Source organism: Lynx rufus, unplaced genomic scaffold, assembly GCF_022079265.1.
Source record: "Lynx rufus isolate CCGP_SWC_20201006 ecotype Redwood Valley unplaced genomic scaffold, mLynRuf1.p SCAF_10, whole genome shotgun sequence".
NCBI lineage: Eukaryota > Metazoa > Chordata > Mammalia > Carnivora > Felidae > Lynx > Lynx rufus.
Genome location: NW_025814824.1, coordinates 66,776,368 through 66,798,426, shown reverse-complemented (window position 1 = coordinate 66,798,426; position 22,059 = coordinate 66,776,368). Strand labels below are relative to the sequence as shown.

Sequence of the window (22,059 nt, the reverse complement as noted above, 5' to 3'; positions counted from 1 at the left end):
AAGACCTCTTCTCATTTCCCAGCACCTAACATGACACCTGAGGGTTCAAGACATGTATTCAATACGGCCTTTTTTAACGAATAAATGAACAAACAAATTCTTCCAACTTTAATCTTAGTGGTTGCTTTCTCTTTGTGTGTCCAGATGCTAAACTTAAAAATTTAGAGGGGCGCCTGGGTGGCTCAGTCAGTTAAGCGTCTGACTTCGGCGCGGGTCATGATCTCACAGTTCGTGAGTCGAGCCCCATGTCGGGCTCTGTGCTAACGGCTCAGAGCCTGGAGCCTGCTTCGGATTCTGGGTCTCCTTCTCTCTCTGCCATTCCCCAGCTTGCACTGTCTGTCTGTCCATCTCTCTCAGAAATAAACATTAAAAAAATTTTTTTTAATCTAGAATGTGCTTTACATATTATGTTCTTTTCTAGGAAGAAAGCCCATTAAAGTGAATTCCTATTCAAGGGTAATTTCTTTTAGATCTAATAAAATTCAGGAGAGAAAAACTAAATTAAAACATTTTTAGAGACAGATCTGGGTAACTCCTAAGCCACCATCCACGGATTTTCAGTCTGTTTCTAGAAAGTAGAAAGAGTTTCTCGATCAAACAGAGATTCCCTAACTGAAGAACTAGAAGCATTCTAAAAGTAAATGTGCGAAGTATTGAATGGAATCCTGATTGCATTTTTTTTTTCTTATAGCAAATACTCTCAGGCTCTCAAGTCAGCTTACAAATTCCTTTTAACCAGAATGTAATAGAAAAAACACCCCTAAGTTTTCTAATGAACAAAAAACCCAGGGTCTCCCACCCTATGCTGGAAACAATAGGCAGAGAAGGGAGAGAAGGCAGCCTTGGGAAACCTATGGGAAACGTTCTTTCGAGAAGGTTGGGGCCTCCAATGGCTTCCATGACAAGATCCAGGAAGCCATCTGGGAAGGCTTATCTTCAGGAAAGGGCATACCAACAGAAGGCGGCTGGAGATAATAAGGAGGCCTCTAGTATAATTAGTATTTAGAGTACAAGAGTCGGGAACTGGTTCTCAGGTTTGCTTATTGGCTTTTCCTCCCTTTAAAAAAGAAAACAACAGTTTTTAGCTATGTACCCTTTAATAACTTGATGAAAGCTACACATTCTTTTCTTGGGAGGTATGTATCTATTTGCATAGTTTTCATAAAACTTTAGGGAATTCAGACCCCAAGTTAGGAAACTCAACTTTAAAATACCTGCTTATCAATGTTAAAAGCAGAGAGTCTGAGCTACAACCCTTCTTCCCTACCCCTCACATGCTAACCAGACAGATGCCTTTTCCTTGTTTAGTGCCTTACACTGTTCAATTGTTCAACAACAGCAAAAAACTCCACCCCCCTTAATAGATTGGTCCCAGACACCCACACAAGAAAACAAAAGAGCAGTAGTGACTCACAGGGAAAACCTTACCCTAAGACTCTAACTAAAATTAAAAACCAAGAATGAGTAGGCAGTTTTTTCCTAAGGAATGTAACACTATGGAAAATGGATCAAGGACTCTGTTCTCTCGCCGGTTCTGTCATTAGTTAGCTACGTGACTTTGGAAAAATTGCTTCACCTCTCTGGGTGGCAGGAAGGAGTTAGACTGCATCTCTTAGGTTCCTTCCAACTGTAAAAATCTATGATCAGCAGGACAATTTTGTGAAAATTTTTATGACAAAAAAAAAAAAAAAGAAAAGAAAAGCTGCAAAAATAATTTGACATTATTCCTTGTACTTTTCAAGCAAGAATGCCAGTATTGTGGTCTATGTTTGGAACACAGCTACTCACAGTACGAATAAAGAATGTTTCTTTGTATTAAATAATTTCAATCTTGAATAATTCCCATTAGAGTAAAATGACTTACAAATACAGAATTTGGATACCTCTTTGAAATTCATATTTACCCTAAGGTAATTTCCAGAGCAAGAGCTACTTTAAGATGCTGTATTTGTTTATCTTAAACAGTCTAAAAAAAAAAAAAAAAAAAAACAGTCTCTGGGGGGGGGGCAGGGAGGAGCCTCGGATTGATTGAGCAGTTTCTTTATCCACAACTATTTTCTTAGCAATGTTACCTTAGACCAACATTCAGTTTTTAATGCTTAAATTTTCACCTACAACATAAAGAAAGTGGGATTTCACTCTTGACCAGAAACACACAGAGATTTGACATCCCAACAATTTAATTCTACTTACTGTGGGCCACTTGCGACCAAATACGTAAAAAACCTTTCACTGGGGAGGAGAAGCGGAGAGAGGAGGGAGTTACATGTAAAAGATAGTGACAAGGTACAAACTAGAACAGAAGAACATCAAGGAGAGGGTGGTCACTCTTACTCAGATAAAGAAAGGCGTCTCAGAGGAACGATGGCTTGGGGGTATTCTGAGGACTAAACGTGAGTATCTATCACACAGTAAGCACTAATTCTTAGTTATTCTTATTCATCCACACTTTTTAGTTAACCTCTCCCTATTAAGATATCCTTTTACCAGATGGACCTTTCCAAATAAAAGAAATAAAAAGAATATTAAAGTTGCCTTTCCCCTTCTATTTACTACAACTTGACTGAATGGTGGCATGTTTGCATTTTAGCTACTGTTCTTAATGTTATCAGTCACTGATCACTATTAACTAGGTACTATACCCAAAGCTTTACATACTTTATGTCTTCTTTACATACATTATGTCTTCAAAACAGCTCTCTGATGCAGGTTATCATCCTTATTTCACAGATTAAAAAACAACAACAACAACAACAACAAAAAACAACCCAAACTCAAAAGTTAAATAATCAGCCCAAGATTTTAGAGTTGTGCAACGAGACTCTGAATCCAACTCTGTGACCACAAAGCCAAATCCAATGAGAATATCGTTCATTTGCACCAGTCAGTAAGGAACAAAACTCCACTAGTTTTTCCTCACAACGCAAAACTGGGGAGCCAACTCAATTATTTAAAATCCTATAGGCACCGAGAAAGAAAGATGTTTTATGAGCCATGACATTTCTCAAGCGAGTCAAGAAACCCAACAGTTGAAAAATTTTAATGATTCTTTAACAGACTTAACCAAGTGGCAACTGGATTTAATGCTGTCTGTTTCTTCCAATTAAAATCCACATAGACCTGGCAGAAGTAAAATGTTTTACAAAAGCACGTTTTAAATGTGATTTTTATCCCCTTCTCAAATTCTATATGAGATTAATACAGGCTGTCAGTAAATGTTAGGTCCCTTCCCCTTCACACAATCTTACAATTTAGGAACTAAATAGGGTCAACGTAATCATACTGTGCAAACCTTAAATGACAATGATTGAGACTGAGGGAAGGGAGAGGTAGGGACTAGCCCAAGGGATCCTATTTGATCCTCAAAATAAGTCTGTTAGTCATTATTATATGTTCCTGATTTTTCTACTTTGTAAAAGAGAAAACCAAGGTTCAGAGAAAATAAGTGGAAAATCTATATCTGAAACCTGAGACCTCAAACTCAAGCAGAGAGATGGACACTGTAAGACTTAAGGAAATGCTAAAAATGAAAAAAAACATGGTAACAAGATGAAGAATGCTTTTGTCAGGCTCATCAACAGACTAAACACAGCCCAGGAAAGAATCAATAAACTCAAGGATAGGTCAATAGAAATTACTGAAAATGAAACACAAAGAAAAAAAGAGCGAAAAATCAAAAGCCCACAAAAGAGCATCCAAGAACTACAGGGCAATATCAAATGGTCTAATATATGTGTAATTGGAACCCCAGAAGGAGAAGATTGAATGGGGCAGAGAAAATGTTAGAAGAAATAATGACTGAGAATCTTACAAAAATTATCACAAAATAAATTTATAAGAAAGCACAGCTATATTTACTAAATTTATAACAAAAAAAATCAAAGCACAGATCCAAGAGGTTCAGAGAATCCCAAACAGTATAAATCCAATATACATACGCATGTGTGCATACACACACATACACACGCTATACATATCATATTCAAACTGTTGAAAACCGCGGGGCACCTGGGTGGCGCAGTCGGTTAAGCGTCCGACTTCAGCCAGGTCATGATCTCGCGGTCCGTGAGTTCGAGCCCCGCGTCGGGCTCTGGGCTGATGGCTCAGAGCCTGGAGCCTGTTTCCGATTCTGTGTCTCCCTCTCTCTCTGCCCCTCCCCCGTTCATGCTCTGTCTCTCTCTGTCCCAAAAATAAATAAACGTTGAAAAAAAAAAAATTCAAACTGTTGAAAACCAAAAATAAAGAGATCATCTTGATGGCAGCAGGAGGTGGGCACATTACATACAGAGAAACAAAGATTAAGCAACCTTCTTGTCAGAAACTATGCAAAACAAAACAAAAAGCATGCAATGACATCTTTAAATTATTGAAAAAATTTTTTAAAAAGTCAACACTTATTAGGGGACCCTGGGTGGCTCCGTGGGTCTGACTCTTGATTTCAGCTCCAGTCATGGTCCCAGAATCGTGGGATTGAGCCCCACTTAGGATTCCCTCTCTCTCTCTCCCACTGCTCCTCTCCCCCATTCATACTCGCTCTCTAAAAAAAAAGAAAATTATATCTATATTTCTGAGAAAAATGGTTCTCAAAAATAGACTTTTTCAAACAAACTCTAAGAATTTATTAGCAGCAAACCTGAACTACAAAAACTGTTCAGGCTGTGGCTGGCTCAGTCAGTAGAGCATGAGACTCTTGACCTCAAGGTTGTGAGTTCAGGCCTCACATTTGGCATTGAGCCTTCTGTTAAAAAAAAAAAAAATCTTCAGGCTGAAAGAATAAAATACCAGACAAATCTGAATGTATAAAAAGAAAGATTTCCAAAAATGGGAAAAATGAAGCTTTGAAATTTTCCATAAAGTTTTTAAAATAAGGGTATATGTGAATGTGGAGGTTCCTCAAAAAATTTAAAATAGATCTACCCTATGACCCAGCAATAGCACTGCTAGGAATTTACCCAAGGGATACAGGAGTGCTGATGCATAGGGGCACTTGTACCCCAATGTTTATAGCAGCACTTTCAACAATAGCCAAATTATAGAAAGAGCCTAAATGTCCAACAACTGATGAATGGATAAAGAAATTGTGGTTTATATACACAATGGAATACTACGTGGCAATGAGAAAGAATGAAATATGGCCTTTTGTAGCAACGTGGATGGAACTGGAGAGTGTTATGCTAAGTGAAATAAGTCATACAGAGAAAGACAGATACCATATGTTTTCACTCTTATGTGGATCCTGAGAAACTTAACAGAAGACCATGGGGGAGGGGTAGGAAAAAAAAAAAAGGTTAGAGAGGGAAGGAATAAGAGACTCTTAAAAACTGAGAACAAACTGAGGGTTGATGGGGCGTGGGAGGGAGGGGAGGGTGGATGATGGGTATTGAGGAGGGCATCTGTTGGGATGAGCACTGGGTGTTGTATGGAAACCAATTCGACAATAAATTTCATATTTAAAAAATAATAAAAAAATGAAAGGTAAAAAATAAAGTAAAAAATAAAAGAAGGGTATATGTGTATAACAACATTCACATTATATAGCCTTTTGACTTATACAAGGTTAGTAATCTAGAAGGCAGAATTATAATTTTTAATAATAGTACTAGACCATAAAAAGCAATTTTTTTTTTTAATGTTTATTTACTTTGGAGAGACAGAGCATGAGTGGGAGAGGGGCAGAGAGAGAAAGAGAATCTGAAGCACATAAAAAGCAATTCTAAGACCACAACTGACCTCTATCTCATGTTTATGTTTTTATTATATTCATATCCTTGAAGTTAGGTAAGAACAATGTTTAATACCTTCATATTCCTCCCTACAGTTTGTACACATCATAGATACAAGCAAGGAAACAAGAAAGAAAAGCTTCCACAGTATCTCTTACAGAAGTCTTAGCAGGAGCATCTATGTCCTAGACTCCACATTCACTATAAGCCCTAATAGCTAAATCCAAGGCCTTCTGGTAAATTTGATAAGCTGTAGTAGGGATGTATATTTTTTAGGAACTAAACCCATAAAAAGTTTTGACCTAAATTTCCATGTTATTTCTAATGAAAGAATAGTTGCTGAATAAATATATTGCAGATATTAGTAACACACAAAGGTTTTGACAAATGATAGGTCATAACCAGTCAGGTCAAATCAGGTATCACTGGAAGCCATCAGCAGTAATTGGGTGGGCCAAGTCAGGGATCAGTTAGGTAGGAAAAGGTCTGGCAGATGTGAATCTAGACAGGGCAGGAAGGATCAGGAAGAAATGAAAGGATCAGAGAGGCAATACCAACAATCCAGAATCAAGAAGAAAAAAAAAAAGTCAAGTAGGTCTCAAATACGGAGGCAAGCGGAGGGAGTCACGAGACACTCTGGTGATACCTAATACCTAACAGCAATGACTGAATGCTTCTGGCCTCCTTTTTATACTCTATGCTTACTCTCTGTATGACTTTCTCCTAATTAAATAAAAGTATGCAGCTTCCCAAAGATTCTTACAATAATCTCATAACATCATTACCTAATGCTATGAATCTTTCCTTGACACAGCAGACTTGTGTAGACATGGTTTGGAGAAAATGAAAAACGTGCTACAAAAAGAGCATAATTACACTAAGAAGTTACTTGATTTTCAGACAACACTCTCAAGCATTTTGTTGATTCTTCAATACTGAGCGCCACTACAATGGACCTGAGATTCAAAGCCAAGTAAGAAAGCCTCTGTCCTCTCTGAGCTCTAGTTTAGTAAAAGAGAAACAAATTAGGTACTATGATTATGGCTGAGTGATGCCAAAATAGAGATGCGTAAAAAGTACTGCAGGAATAGAGATGGGAACTATTAAGTAAACATTTGTGAGATCTGTTGAAATTACCTCACAAACTCTGAAGCAAACATTGAAAAATGATTCTTTGGTGTCTAAAATAGAATGTGTTTTGTGCCCAAAACATGCTGAAAATTCTTGCTGCTATGATGGGGAAATACTGACTGCCAAATAAGAATTATTCCACTCAGAAATGTTTAGTAGTAAACAAACAGAACATTAGGTTGGTTTAAAAATACAAAAATCAGCCATTTCGTTACTTTGTATCCATTAAGATTTCTTGATGCTAAAGGTTCTATGGTTGTTCCCTTTAGGAAGGAGCCCTCTCAGCCTTTCACACAATTAGTGCCATGCGGTATTTACTAAGCTGCCACAATATTTTCATGTTGATGTCACTGGTGAGATTCCTAAGTACTATCTGGTCACGTACATCTAGAATTGCTTCAGCCTAGAACTTCTGGTGCACTAATTGACCACAAGCTCCCTTGTCATCTCCCTAGAGTAAGCCAGAGGACTGTATTCTCTCCTACATTCAAAGCAGCAATAACTGACAACCCCCGAGGCTGCTCCAAAGGGAAAGACGTGGTGTACTGGCGACGTTAAGCCTGCAAAAAGACAAACCAGCATCAACTCCAACACCGTTTGGGCCAGGAGTTCACAACTGTAGTTGCCCATACTTCTATGTTTTGATCAATCAGGAGGTATACTGCAAATATGCATTATAACTAAGCACTGAAGCTTAGAAACTTAAGCAGAGTCAAGATTATCCTTATGAGGTCATCAACACATCCCTACAGTCCTACTTGCCAGCAATCAGGAGAGTGAAACTGGTAGGTCAGTAATTGCAGTAACCTGAAGACTACACCTCATGAGAAGCCTATGGATGCCCATCCCTCATGTGTGCCTAGATCTCTGCAGCACAGATCCATCCCCTCCATCCCAGCTGCCTTTCCCAGGCCCTAATGAAAAGCCAACCGTGCATGTGAAGGCCAAAGCAAGCTGAGATGTAGCCTCTCAAGCAGCACAGATTCCCAGCATGTGTCCTTGGGGTATGTTTGCTAATTTGTTGAATAATCAAATTCCCCCTTCCAGTGTTTTGTTTTGTTTTTTGATATCCTGATCTCTCTACTTTCTGGGCAAACAGACCACCTCCAAAAGTGGCTCCAGAGTTCCAATGAGTCTGCTAGTTTTCATTGTCCTGGGTGCTCCTTGGCACACCCAGGAGGCCTCCAAGGTGACTGCTACTATCTGTGATTTAAGCACATGTGTGGCAAACACTGGGCTATCTGTGAGGACTTTCTTTTGTTCATGCCAGTCTGTTTTACACGAAAATCTCCAGTATTAAAGACAAATAGTCATACACTCCAAATCTTCAAAGCTCCCTCCAAGGACATACTGCTTCATTAAATTCCCCAATATGCTTTTATTTGCGCAGAGTAGTAACAAAAGAATAAAAGAGCTGATGTGTATCATTTTTGCCACAATTTTCAATAGAGTGAGCAGACCTGATGAAGTTGGGTAGCAATAAAACATGGAGGTTTTCAGCCTTCTGTTCACAGCACCTGCAAATAAAATCCTGTAATAGGATTTTGAAAGACATTGCCTGCCCTTTGGGAAAGCTCTCTCAAGGATTTGGAGTGCATAACTACTTACAGTTACCATAAGTAATCCGTTTCATTTGCTAAGCCTGGTGTTGGCAATTTATATTTGAAAGGTAAAAATAAAAGCATGATTTTAACAGGCAGTTAAAGGTAATAAGATACATTGAGTGGAAAGATACAGGCATCTGTGTCCAACTGCTTTTCTTAGTTCATGAACTTTATGCTAAATCACAAACATTCATCCGTTTAAGAAAAAAGGGGGAAGTGGCAACTAGAGCTGCTTACAAGTTATGTAATTACACAGTGATAGAAAGATCATGGGGAGGTATCTTGCTTTTGTCTTCACTCTTCCTCCAACTGCCCTAAAAACAGATAGATAGATAGATAGATAGATACCTGGGGACCCGCTACAAAGATGTTCTTACATCAGACTCCTCAGTGACCGCCTTTCTCGAACATGAGCACATGATAATTACTGGCGATAAGCCAAGATCATCCTGCTTTGCAATATAGCAAACAGCATCTTTTACCTCCGTCGTCAATGAAACATGATCAAAATTATACAGACGAGCCTGTCTGCAATCCTCCAACAGTAGTTCTAAGTTGTCTTTCTTCTGAATCAGTGGTGAGCAATATTTTTAATTTGAAATTACCATTTAATTTTTTTAATTAGACAGTTTTGATGGCCTTCATTTTTCCCCATTACATCCAACAAGTGTCCAAACTTCTTAGGGACTTGATACCAAGGACAGACTAATAAGACCAAAGATCTGCTTTGCACCCCCTCCCTTCTACAGTACTATGAATGGATTTACTGAGTTTCCTTGCTATACTAGAAACCTTTATTAAAGCAGGAACTTGTAGGTACTCAGTATAGGATTCTTACTCCAATCTGGCTTCCTTTCCATGACAGAATAGGTAAGAACTGACTTATGAAGTCCAGGCTGACTAAGGAGAAGGAATGTGAAGATTACAGTGATTATAACACAGATAATGAGTGGGTGGAATTGAGTAAATTTATATTTTAAATCAAAATTAGCTGTTGTCTTTGCCAATGAAGATGTTTTTAATTCATCGCAAACATGCACAGAAACAAATATATGTTCAATTCTGTGGCAGTGCCTAAGAACTCTTGAGAAATCAAATCCCTATAATAGTTTTTTAAAAAATTTGGAACCCTCACAATAGGGACCAGATTCCCTTCCTTTGTGTCCCTATAACATAGTGTGCATATACCACCATTACAGTAATTATCACTTCACATATAATTATTTGCTTCCCCAGCAGATTACAAATTTCATGAGGGTAAGGGTAATATGTCTATTTATTTCTTAATTAAATCAGGGAGCAGCACTATTTACTGTTGGTAAGCTGTAAAATCTATTCCACATGAAACAATGTGTGCAGAACCTTCCCGTAAGGGACTGAACATATAATGTCCATTCTTCCCATCTTACTGCCTACTTAGGGGCAAGGATGTATTGGTTTTATTCACTGCTATGTAGATGAACAGTGTCTGGCACATAGTAGGCTCTCAGTCAATTGCTTGAATGAATGAATGAATGAATGAATGAATGAATGAACAAGGCTAGGTTTCTTACCATTGGGGTGACATAATGTTAGAGCAAACATCCTTACTGCCTCTCCTGCATAAGATCACATCCCTACAAAGCATTCTACTGCATCACAAGCTGGCTCCTTTTCCCACAGATATTATATAGTACGGTATTCCACAAAGATGTTTATTATAGATCTACAAGAAAAATAAATTCCAAATTTAAATAAGTTTCAGAAACACTAACAAAATCTAGTCTTTCAAGCATAACTTGTCTGGGGCCTTTCTGTGAGAGTCACCAAAACTTATTTGGTCATACACCCATTAGGAGACATGAATACAGACAGTGCCAACCTCTCTAACGCTACATTTCTGGAAACCAGAGCATAAGGGTTCATGCTTCCACTGAAAAACACTTTCAGAAGTAAAGGCAAGTAATGCTAGTTAAGACAATGCTGAAAGCAATTTAAACTGGATAGATACTTTTGGAAAGTAATTTGGCAATACACTTCAAACTCCAAGGAAATAAGCTAAAACATTAAAATGGCTACACACGAGATGTTCAATACAGTGCTATTATGAAAAAAGAATTAGAAATTAACAGAAAATCATTAAATATGAGAATAGAATACTCGGCAATCATAAAAATACTTATGAAGACTTTGCCTTGTAGCATATGAAAATGAAAATGATAAAAAAAAATAGTGTTAAAAAATATGGTAGGGGGACACCTGGGTGGCTCAGTTGGTGAAGCGTCTGCCTTCAGCTCAGGTGATGATCTCACAGTTTGTGAGTTTGAGCCCCACACTGGGGTCTCTGCTGTCACACAGAGCCTGCTTCAGATCCTGTCTCCTCTCTCTCTGCCCCTCCCCTGCTCATGCATGCTCTCACTCTCCCTCAAAAATAAATAAAACTTAAAAAAATTGTTAAGATTTTTTTTTAAATATGGTATGAAACTGTATCTATGCTCTGGCTCTACAACTTGTACAATAGTATATGAAAATGTACACACCTTGGAAGGGGATAGTGCAATTTTTAAATAGTTTGACTTATAATGTGTTTTCCTCACTTTGACTTCCATCAATGCTATTTAATTATGGAAGAAACAACAACAGAAAAGTGCTCCTGGCTCCCATTTCTCCAGATTATTATTTCTCTACTTCCTCAGTGTAGTATCAGCTATATATAGACACAGTACCAAAACCTCCAGAAAATGTTCACGTTATTCTATCTGACATTTATTGACAGGAGATCAGAACACTTTAAACGTCACTAGAAAGCTGTATGCTGAAAATCACCTAGACAGGAGCAAGGTTTCTCCTGAAGAAAGTGGAAGAAGTGGCAAGACCAGACAGGTAATAAATATACTAGCAAACATTAGAGCGGTAATACATGGGTATGGTGAGAAGGAGCAACACAGGCCTGGGTTCGAATCCTGACTCCTCCTCTTTTTTTTTTTTTTTTTTTTTTTTTTTGAGAGAGAGAGAGAGGGCACAAGTGAGCGAGGGGCAGGGGCAGAGAATGAGAGGGAGAATCCCATAAGAGGCAGAGAGAGAGAGAGAGAGAGAGAGACAGAGAGACAGAGAGACAGAGAGACAGAGAGAGCGAGAGGCAGGGCTCACCTAGGGCTCATGTTTTAACCAAAGCGGGGCTCCTGCTCACCCAAAGCAAGGCTTGAGCTCATCCAAAGCGGGGCTTGAACTGATGAACTGTGAGATCATGACCTGAGCCGAAGTCAAATACTTAACAACTGAGCCACCCGGGCACCCCTGGCTCCTCTTCTAAATAGAAGTATGACCAGCTGACTTGATCCCCCCACTTACAAGGTAAAGAAACTATCCACAAGCCATGTGCTGTGATTTGCAGGAATAAATGATTTTAAGTAAAACTCCACACTAGGACCAGGCCCTAAACCATTGTTAATGCCCTTTCACAACTGGCAAAGGGGGAAAATCTTTCCCATGATACATCTTAAAAATTGACTTTTAACAATAATCATGTCAAACATGAATTGCTCCCATATTGCATACATTCTAAAATGTGTGCCTGAAAAGCAAAACATTAGTTATAAAGGAAATATAACCAGGAGAAATTAATGAGTGCACAGGTGTAGAGATAATCATGGTGAACGTAAGAAACAAACTAACAGTAACCCTCAAAAGGCAATGACAACAACAGCAAATGAAATGGCTTCTTAGATCTTAAACATTTTAAGAAATTTGAAGAAAACTTCAATTCTACAACCCATAGTCAAACAAACTATACAAAACTCCATCCATTCAACATAGAGCTATTATCGCACGGCAGGAACCACACTGGGACTTAAGAGAGTTGATTACTTGACACCCACCTTTCTGTTCTCCTCTTGCTAACCTTTCTCATCTCTGGGGTTTTACCTTTCCTCTCCTCCCTTTCATAAATACACAATTCATTTAAGTTCACATATGCGGGCTGGTGAAATGACAGACAAAATGCACATATCTACCAACAGTGGGAAAAGGTCATGCATCAACCTCAATTGAGATTACCAAAATAATGTTGTATTCCAAGTATTTAGTGACTGTGTGACACTAAATGCAAACAATAACTTATATTACTGAACATATTCCATGTGCCAGACACTTTACCCATATTAACCTATTTCACTTTCACAACAAGCCTCTGAGGTTGATACTATTATCATTCCCATTTTACTGATGGGAAAACTGAGGCAAAGAGGGGGTAAATAACTTGCCCGAGTCACACAGCCAGTAAGTACTAAAACAGCAGGGATATGAAGCAGGTAGTTGGGTTCCAGGGCTCATGACCACTCTGTTCTTCCGTGTTCACTGTCGTTAACGTATGCTGTGTAAATACTGTGGACTAATGTACGTGAAAGAGAAGAGGGAAAACAGAATAATGAGAGGCAGAAGAATTACAGCAAAATACTATAGTACCTTCTGTGGCTTATTTTATCTAAATTGATTTTTTTTTTTTTTTTTTTGCACAGTTAACATTTTCCTCACAGGAAAATTATAGGCCATAACAAAGAATAACATGTTATTAACATATTTTGTATTTTGATTTCAAAGATAATTTCCAAATGTCCAAATATTGCTGTTGATATTTGAAGAAAACACCTGCAGTGATGTCTACAGATAGGAACAACTGCTGGTTCCTCATAGCCCTCTGTAACTTCCATCCATGTTTTGCATAACACTTGTTCGGGTTTCAAAGAGAAAAACAATACTAAAGTACTACTTTGCTAATAAGAAATCACATAGAAGGGGCGCCTGGCTGGCTCAGTCGGTTAGGGCATCTGACTTGATGTCACCCCACACTGGGCAGAGAGCTTACTTAAAAGAAAAAAAGAAATCACACACAAATGCCCATCTAGAGATGAATGGAACAGTACAATGTGGTATATACCCATAGCATGGAATGTAAGTTTTGGAATAAAAAGGAGTGAAGTGATACATACTACAACATGAACATGGATGAACTTTGAAGACATTAAAGTGAAAAAAGGCAGACACAAAAGGCCACATATTATATGATTCCATTTATATAAAATGTCCAGAAAAGGCAAATCTATAAAGACAGAAAGATTAGAGCTTGCCTAGTGTTGGATGGGAGTTGAGGGGAAATGGGAAATGACCACTCATGGGTATGGGGTTTCTTTGGGGGATGATAAAAATGTTCTAAAATTGATTGTGGTAATGGTTGCACAACTCTGAATGTACTAAAAACTATGGTACAGTAAATTTTAGATGGGTGAATTATAAGGTGTAAGAATTACATCTCAATAAAGCTGTTTTATGTATAAAAGAAATCACAGAAAATACTTAAAAGGGGGCCATATTGGCCACTTCCTATTAGCACTTTCAATATAGCTACATTAGGTATACAACAAGATGAAAGCTGAATACTTTTAATTCAGGTGAAGAATTGGGTAATGATGGAATTTAACGAAAGAAAGATTTTTCTGAGAAATCAGAAATTACAAGCATTACAAGATAGAGTGCTGATTTTCACAGAATAGTTCAATCCTTCTGCGGGGGTCACAAGAGGAAAAGAGAAATAAGGTTGCAGAGAACTGAAATAAAAGATAAAACAGATCAAAGTAGAAACAGAAAAGTCATCTTAAAGAGACCAACGGACACACACACCAAGGCAAAACTAGACTGTGGTGTAAACACACCTAGAACGCACTTGCCAGAAAAAAAGAGCCAGAAAGCGCAGGTATATACACAACTACTATTTATTCAGCACCTATTAGTTGGCAGGATCTGTACTTGACCAGTTACACTGAGAAATAACAGTCTGAGATATAAACGTTGACACCTGTCCTTCCAAACGGTCTTGAGGAAGAGGTGCCAGGGCAGCAGACTCTAGATTGATCAACAGACAAGCCAGGCTAGTGAGACGTGAGTCATCCAGCTTGCTCTGTTTATCCGATTCCACGTCACTGGGCAACCTTCTGACTGTCCTCTGTAGCTTCTTCCCACAAGTTAACAAGCCATGTGCATAACCTAACTAGAGAGCTATGGAAAAAAATAACAGAGTAACAGAGGCTACTGCACGTGCAAAGAGTCTAGATGAATACATGCAAACTAAGCTGTTAACCACTGTTGTTTCGTGAGGCAGGATCAGAAGGACTTTCCATATTTGGATTGCACTATTAAAAAAAAAGTACTACTTCCTATTAAGAATAAATATGATAATTTAAAAATAATAATTTGGCTTTACCTTAACACTAGCTGAGACAACTAACATTTTCTAGTCTCTATGTCAGTTTTAACTTAGCCTCCTGAGCTGACGAATGTGTCTTATGACTTTGTTTTATGTGATTCTACTATTAGTGGAAGGATGCACTCTATATGCACTAGCAAAATTAAGTTTCTGAGCCTCCAAAGCTCTAGGGTGTGGTGAATTCTAAGACCGATGATATTCGGTAAAGTCACCTATAGCCAACAGCTGGGCTTCCTTGGTAAAACCTGAACCACACCAAGTTTTATGCATTCAAATTCTATACGCAGAAAATAATAAAGAGCTATAGTTTAGATCCCTTCTGGAGAGTTCTCCCAGTATTTCAGCCTAATTTACAAACAGGCAGCTGTTAGACCTACAGATTGGCCTTAACTGGCAGGCCTGGGAGACAAAGAGGTTGGTTCTATACCACCACCAACCTCAAACACCCTCTCCCTGCCTACAAACAGATGAGGAGCTATGGAGGAAGCCCTAGGAACAGGAGAGTCCTGGTTTAGCCTGGCCCTAGAATCTGGGTCCTAAGTCCAACCACATTCCCACCCCTGCCCAGAGTTTAAAATTCGAGGCCAGAGCACCCAGTAGTAAGGGCCACTGAATGGTGCCAACATGTCAGCATCATGCAACCAGCTGGCCTTCAGCCACCCCTAAGTATGACCAGATGCTTATGTCCAAGTGAATGCAGGGTCTGAGAATGCTATATTGCCAGAAACCCTCAAAACCCACTTCTTGGTAAATCTAACTATTAAAAATCAAGACATCGATTATGTAAGTCCGAAATGGAAAAGAATAATACAGGGGATTCAAGCATCAAATTAACAGTTGGATTAGAAGACTATTAAGTCCCTTCCAACCCTGAGATACAATGGTTCCATCCTGAGGGAAGGTTTTCAGGAAAATATGTGAGCACATCAGGAGCTAAATTAATGAAAACCAGCTGAAGAGTTGAAGTGATTAAAAAGAAAACTCATACAAAAAAAGACTAGATACACCCAAATAAGTGAGAAGGAACACTGAATCATCAAATTAATAGCCCTATAAATGACAGATACTAAACGTGCTCTTTAAAAAAATATGTATCAGGGGCGCCTGGGTGGCGCAGTCGGTTAAGCGTCCGACTTCAGCCAGGTCACGATCTCGCGCTCCGTGAGTTCGAGCCCCGCATCAGGCTCTGGGCTGATGGCTCGGAGCCTGGAGCCTGTTTCCGATTCTGTGTCTCCCTCTCTCTCTGCCCCTCCCCCGTTCATGCTCTGTCTCTCTCTGTCCCACAAATAAATAAAAAAACGTTGAAAAAAAAAATTAAAAAAAAAAAATATGTATCAACCAAGAAAAATGAATGTTAATGGACCAAACTTGAATAAATGCTTCCAAAACATGAACATCTGTAAACCTCTATGCCCAATGAGTTATTAAAATATCCCACTCATAAGAAACAATTTTTGTCCACCTCCAAAGCCAAGTTCTAAGCTCTAGCTGACCGTATTTGTACCTTGACCAGTCTGTATCAAAATCTGGCAACCCATCTTTCCCACCAACTAGTCCTCTGTGTCTACTGAAGTTACTTTTCTTACATCAGAAGATTAATTTTCATAAACCCCTTTAAAGCAACTACTTTTTTTCTCTTTCCACACCGCTATCCCACTCCATACCAATTGGTTCTTTCTGTACTGCCCAAAGTATGTGACGATTCTCAGTCACAGTCCCACTTCAAACAACGATACAACTTCCAACCATGTTGTTCCCATATTCAAAAAGTCTCCACTTCCCTGAAATCCAATTAAATCCTACTTCCAATCTATGAGAACTACAGATATGATCACAAAGAAACACTTCACTCTAAGATGATACATGTAAGACTGGGTTACCAAATGACAAGCTACTAATCCACTGTGGAATAAAAAGTACAAGTTCCTGGTGGAATCCCAGTACCCAACAAACATGAGACCAGTCTCCATACCTTGAAGCCTCCCTTCCTGACAATACCATGATTCCCTGGTCATAAGGCAACGTGTCTCTGGCCTCCTGGTCTACTACAAAAAAAGCACATGGCTCACCTCGTAACTATGTAAACACAAGCCTTCCTGCTCTCACACATCACCATTCCTGCCATGACTGGTCTTTCTGGGGACCACACTTATGAAAACTACTATAGACAATAACTGAACAGTATTAAAGGGAGAATAAAAAACAAAGAATATAGAGACAGAAGAAGATATTAAAACACATGTACCACTACCAAGAGTACCAGGGGCTTCAATAGAAGAAACCAAGGGAGAAACATCCTCTTCTCTGGTCTAACTGCTTTTTCTGCTAAACGTTTGCCTTACAACACCTTGCCCCCTAGTCCTCAGTCAATGTATGATTTTGTTTCCCAAAAGGCTGCTCCCAGGATAGGCCCTAGCCACCCCACAGGGCTCTTTCCACCCCAGACACCCTTTGCAGGTTCAGCTTCCCTGTGCTGGTGCAGGTCCAGGTCCAGGTCAAGGTACTCTCCATGATACAGCAGAGTAGATTTTTATTCTCAATTATCTCTGATGCCTCCTGTTTCCAGCAGGAATGCGTTCTGGATTGGGACGATATCTAGGTGGTCTTTCAGCATGCTCTGCCATTTCTCATCAAGTGGTATGCTGCAGCCGGCTTGCACCAGCTCCTGAAAGCCAACAATGCACGTCTCTTCCCAATTCCTGCTCAACGACTTCACGTCAGTAGCCCGAAATCAGTACAGTGGGAGAGTTTCTACCAAGAAAATCCACAAATGTGACAAACCTGGGCATTTTCTCCCCTCCCTCTCAGAGATGGCTGTTACACCTTTCCCATTACACCACTACTATGCCTCAGTGTATCACCCAACATGTGAGTTTTTCTTCTATACAGAAATCAATTTTTGTAGAGGCAAATCAATTTGACTTTGGTCTTTTTTTCACTGCTTTTAAAGCTCTTCAACTATTTGATAAATTTTTTTCTTCTATTTATGGTTTCATAGAATTTATTTTGATGTGCAATGTGAGTATCCAAAATTCTTTAACTAAATATAATATCAATTGTCTGATTCAAAATGGCTCCTTTAATAAATAGTAAATTCTTATTTATACTATGGTCTTGTGTTTACACAATTCTCTTCCATTGACCTATTTTACTCGTGTCAACACAAAACAAGAACAACTTACGTGTTTTGGGTACTTCCCATGTACCAGCAATATACTCAGCTCCTTATTGACATTACCTCATTTAAATTTTTTTTTTCAACGTTTATTTATTTTTGGGACAGAGAGAGAAAGAGCATGAACGGGGGAGGGGCAGAGAGAGAGGGAGACACAGAATCGGAAACAGGCTCCAGGCTCTGAGCCATCAGCCCAGAGCCTGACGCGGGGCTCGAACTCCCGGACCGCGAGATCGTGACCTGGCTGAAGTCGGACGCTTAACCGACTGCACCACCCAGGCGCCCCTGACATTACCTCATTTAATCTTACACTTCACAGATGAGGAAACTCAGTCATAGAGAGTTTAAGTCATTGGGTCATGACCACCTGCCTGTTAAGTGCCAAGCCTAGAATCCAAATAGTCTCAACACCTAACCTCATGGCCACCGTGCTAAACTGTAACACATGATTGACTTCTATAGCTTTACGTTTTATTATCTGATACTAGTCTCTCCTTTATTTGTTTTAAAGAAGCATCATGCTTTTATTTATTTATTTATTTATTTATTTATTTATTTATTTGGAGACAGAGAGAGAGAGAGCAGGGGAAGGGCAGGAAGCGAGGGCAAGAGAGAGAGAATCCCAAGCAGGCTCCACACTATCAGCACAGAGCCTGATGGGGGGCTCGAACCCATGAACTGTGAGATCATGACCTGACCCAAAATCAAAAGTCAGATGCTTAACTGACTGAGCCACCCAGGCACCCTTCTCCTTTATGTTTATTGCTTAGAATCATTTTCTCAAGCCCCTCTAAAAATGTGTGTAATTTTTACTCAGATCATGTTAGATTTGTAGATTAACTGGAGAAAAAATGACATCTCACTATTCCACTTTTTGCATCCAGGAACAAGGTATACCCCTCAGTTTATTCAAGTTTTATTTTATAAATCTCAAGTTTTGTAGTATTCTTCATTTCGATACCACATATTTGTTGTTAGGGTTATTTCTAGGTATTTTACATTTGTTGTTACTGTAGTGAAGGGATGTGTTTCCCATTACATGTTTCTAAGTGGTTATTGTCAACACTTGGGAAAGCTACTGATTTTTTAAACTTACCATATTAATATTTTTATGTTAATATTTATAATTAATGTTTACAATAATATGTTGATTATATTATGTTAAAAATAAATATATTACTATTGGGGTGCCTGGGTGGCACAGTCGGTTGAGTGTCCAACTCTTGATCTTGGCTCAGGTCTGATCTCACGGTTTGTGAGTTCGAGCCCCACATCAGGCTCTGCACTGATGGTGTGGAGCCTGATTGAGATTCTGTCTCTCATTCTCTCTGCCCCTCCCTAGCTTGTACGCTCTCTCTCCCCCAAAAATAAACTTTAAAAACAAATAAATATATATATATTACTATTTATATATGTTATATATATACTCTTATTAATATTTTTAGTTGATTTTCTTGGTTTTTGTATTTTATCTCTTTTCAAATAATTATACTTATTTTTCCTTTATGGTTTACTGCAACAGTCAGAACTTCTAGAACAATGTTAATGGTGATGGAAGTCTTGCTGATATGTTCCCAAAGTAAGCTGAAAATCCTCTAGTGTGTCATTGTCACACAATGACAATGTTGGTTCAAGACAGTGGTGGTCTTGAGGAGGATGTGGTTTCATTTCCTACTTTTTAAATAGCTTTTCAGAGGAACAAATGCTGAACTTTTTCAAATGTTTTTTTTTAAACGTACTATTGAGATAACATTAGGGTTTTTCATAGTGAATATCTATTTTAAACAGGAAAATTCTAGCCCATCCAATAAGGAGGTAGACCTACAGTTTGGTCCCGGATAGTATACCAACTCTAAGGGGTCCCGGGTCAGCAGCACAGTCTGTTCTAATGTAGTGTGTTTGTTTGACACGCACTATCTCACACACGACTGGCAAACAGATGAATGATGTTCATATAATGAAGAAGTCACATTAGTTCACATGCACTTTTCCCCAGCATGTTAATGTTTCCGAGTTACCAGACACAAGTTTTCTCATGATTAGTAAGGAGAAAGCCTTAGCAAGAAGACATTAAAGGGGGAAAAAGAGCTGAAAAACCTACAGAAGTGACTTACTTTTAAGGAGTAGTTGATGCAGTGGCTTCAAATACAACTACACTTTTCCTTCCTCTAACTATCTGGCAAAGCTGTAAATGCAGATGAGGAAGCAGTAAAGACATTTCTCCCTCTATTAAAACCATGGATTAATGAAGAAGGCCATAACCTGGATCAGATTTTTAGTTATGAGGAAAAGGTCTCTATTAGAAGATCTCTAAGACCTACTTCTCAAAGAAGAGAGCATGAGCTCCAGCATCCAAAGCTACAAAGAATTTTCTTACTCCCATATTAGGTGCAACACCAGTAAATTGTGCTACATTTTTCTTAAGACTTCTTGGGGCACCTGGTTCAGTTGGTTAAGCAACTGACTTTAGCTCAGTCAATCAGTTGATTTAGCTCAGCTCAATCAAGACCACAACTCATGATCTTGTGGTCCATGAGTTTGAGCCCTGTGTGGGGCTCTGTGCTGACAGCTCAGAGCCTGAAGCCTGCTTCAGATTCTGTGTCTCCCTCTCTCTCTGCCCCTCCCATGCTTGCATTCTGTCTCTCTCAAAAATAAACATTAAAAAAAAAAAAAAAGACTTCTATTAGGACTACTTGGTTACTAAGCTCCTTAGTTCTAAGTGTTCTGTCCCAACTCTATTTCTCACATCAGCTCTGTTGTTCTTGGTGCCTGATTTTGCACAACATGAGGTGATTTTAAATTGTTGAGGTTTTAGTTTTGTTCTGTTTTTGTTTGCTTGTATTTTCCAGGTTCACCTATAAGGCGTGCAGGCAGAAACATCCGTATTCCTCACACAACCATCGGGTCTAATGCAACCTGTTTATCACAGTGTAGCCCACTTGAGATGTGATTCTTTCTTAACCCAGTCAGCCAATAGACATGAAGTACCTGCCATCAAGGAAGTTAAGATGTTTGATTTAAATATTAAAAAGTTTAAATCATTTGTGGTAGAAGGAGTATCTGCAGTGAAGAGAGAGGGGGCATAGGCAAATTCCTGAAGCACATTCAGGCAATGACGGTGACCACACCCAGGCCCCATTGTCTCATTTACAAGGCACATCAACGCACATATATCACCAGAACTCCCGATATTCTTCCACACAACCTGCTCCACCAACTGCCTTCCCCATCTCTGTAAACAGTAATTCCACCTTCTCAGGTGTTCAGACTAACAACCTTATGGCCTCTCTTTCTCAAACCACATGTCCCATTTGTTAAAAAATGCTGATGTCTCCTGGGGGCGCCTGGGTGGCTCAATCTGTTAAGCATCGGACTCTTGATTTCCTCTCATATCTAGATCTTAAGTTTCGTGAGATAGAGACCCACATCGGGCTCTGCGCTAAAAGCACAGAGCCTGCTTAGAATTCTCTCTCTGCCCCTCCCCCACTGTCGCTCTCTCAAAATAAATAAGTGAATATAAATTTTAAATAAAAAGAAATGCTGATGCCTCTTATTTTTCCAAACATGTACAGAACCTGACCGTTTCTCCTCACTTCTCCACTGCTACCACCCTGGCACACGCCACCATTATCTTTTAGCCAAATTACTGCAATAGCTTTCTATTTGCTTCTGTCTTTGTTCCCTCCACACTAGTTTCAGTAAAATGAAATCCTTTTTATTGGAAAGCCAGATCACATTATTCCTCTGTTCAAAACTCCACAGTGTCTGCCAACCTCACTCAGAGCAAAAGCCAGTTGTTGTTTTTTTTAATGTTTATTTTTGAAAGAGAGAGAGAGACAGTGAGCAGGGGGAGGGCAGAGAGAGAGAGGGAGACAGACAGTCTGAAGCAGGGTCTGCACAGACAGCAGAGAGCCCAATGTGGGGATCGAACTCACGAACTGTGAGATCATGAACTGTGAGATCACGACCTGAGCTGAAGTTGACTGCTTAACCAACTGAGCCACTCAGGCGCCCCAGGCCAGTTTTTATAATGGCCTACAACACGCTAGGTGCTATGGTGCCACCCACCTCTGAGCTGTTCACTTCTCTCCACACCCCCCTCCCACCACTCTGGCCTTGCTGCTCCTCTGGTCTCTCAGGCTTTGCTTCCAACTCCTCTGACTTTTGCACTTACTGTTCCCTTTGTTT

At 39.3% G+C, this 22,059-nt stretch overlaps 1 protein-coding gene across 4 annotated transcripts in view; it reads right to left on the bottom strand.

The window, feature by feature from the left end:
* SLC44A1 (solute carrier family 44 member 1) overlaps nucleotides 1-22,059 on the bottom strand; it is a 202,892-nt gene that overhangs the window by 147,980 nt on the left and 32,853 nt on the right. The window lies entirely within an intron of this gene.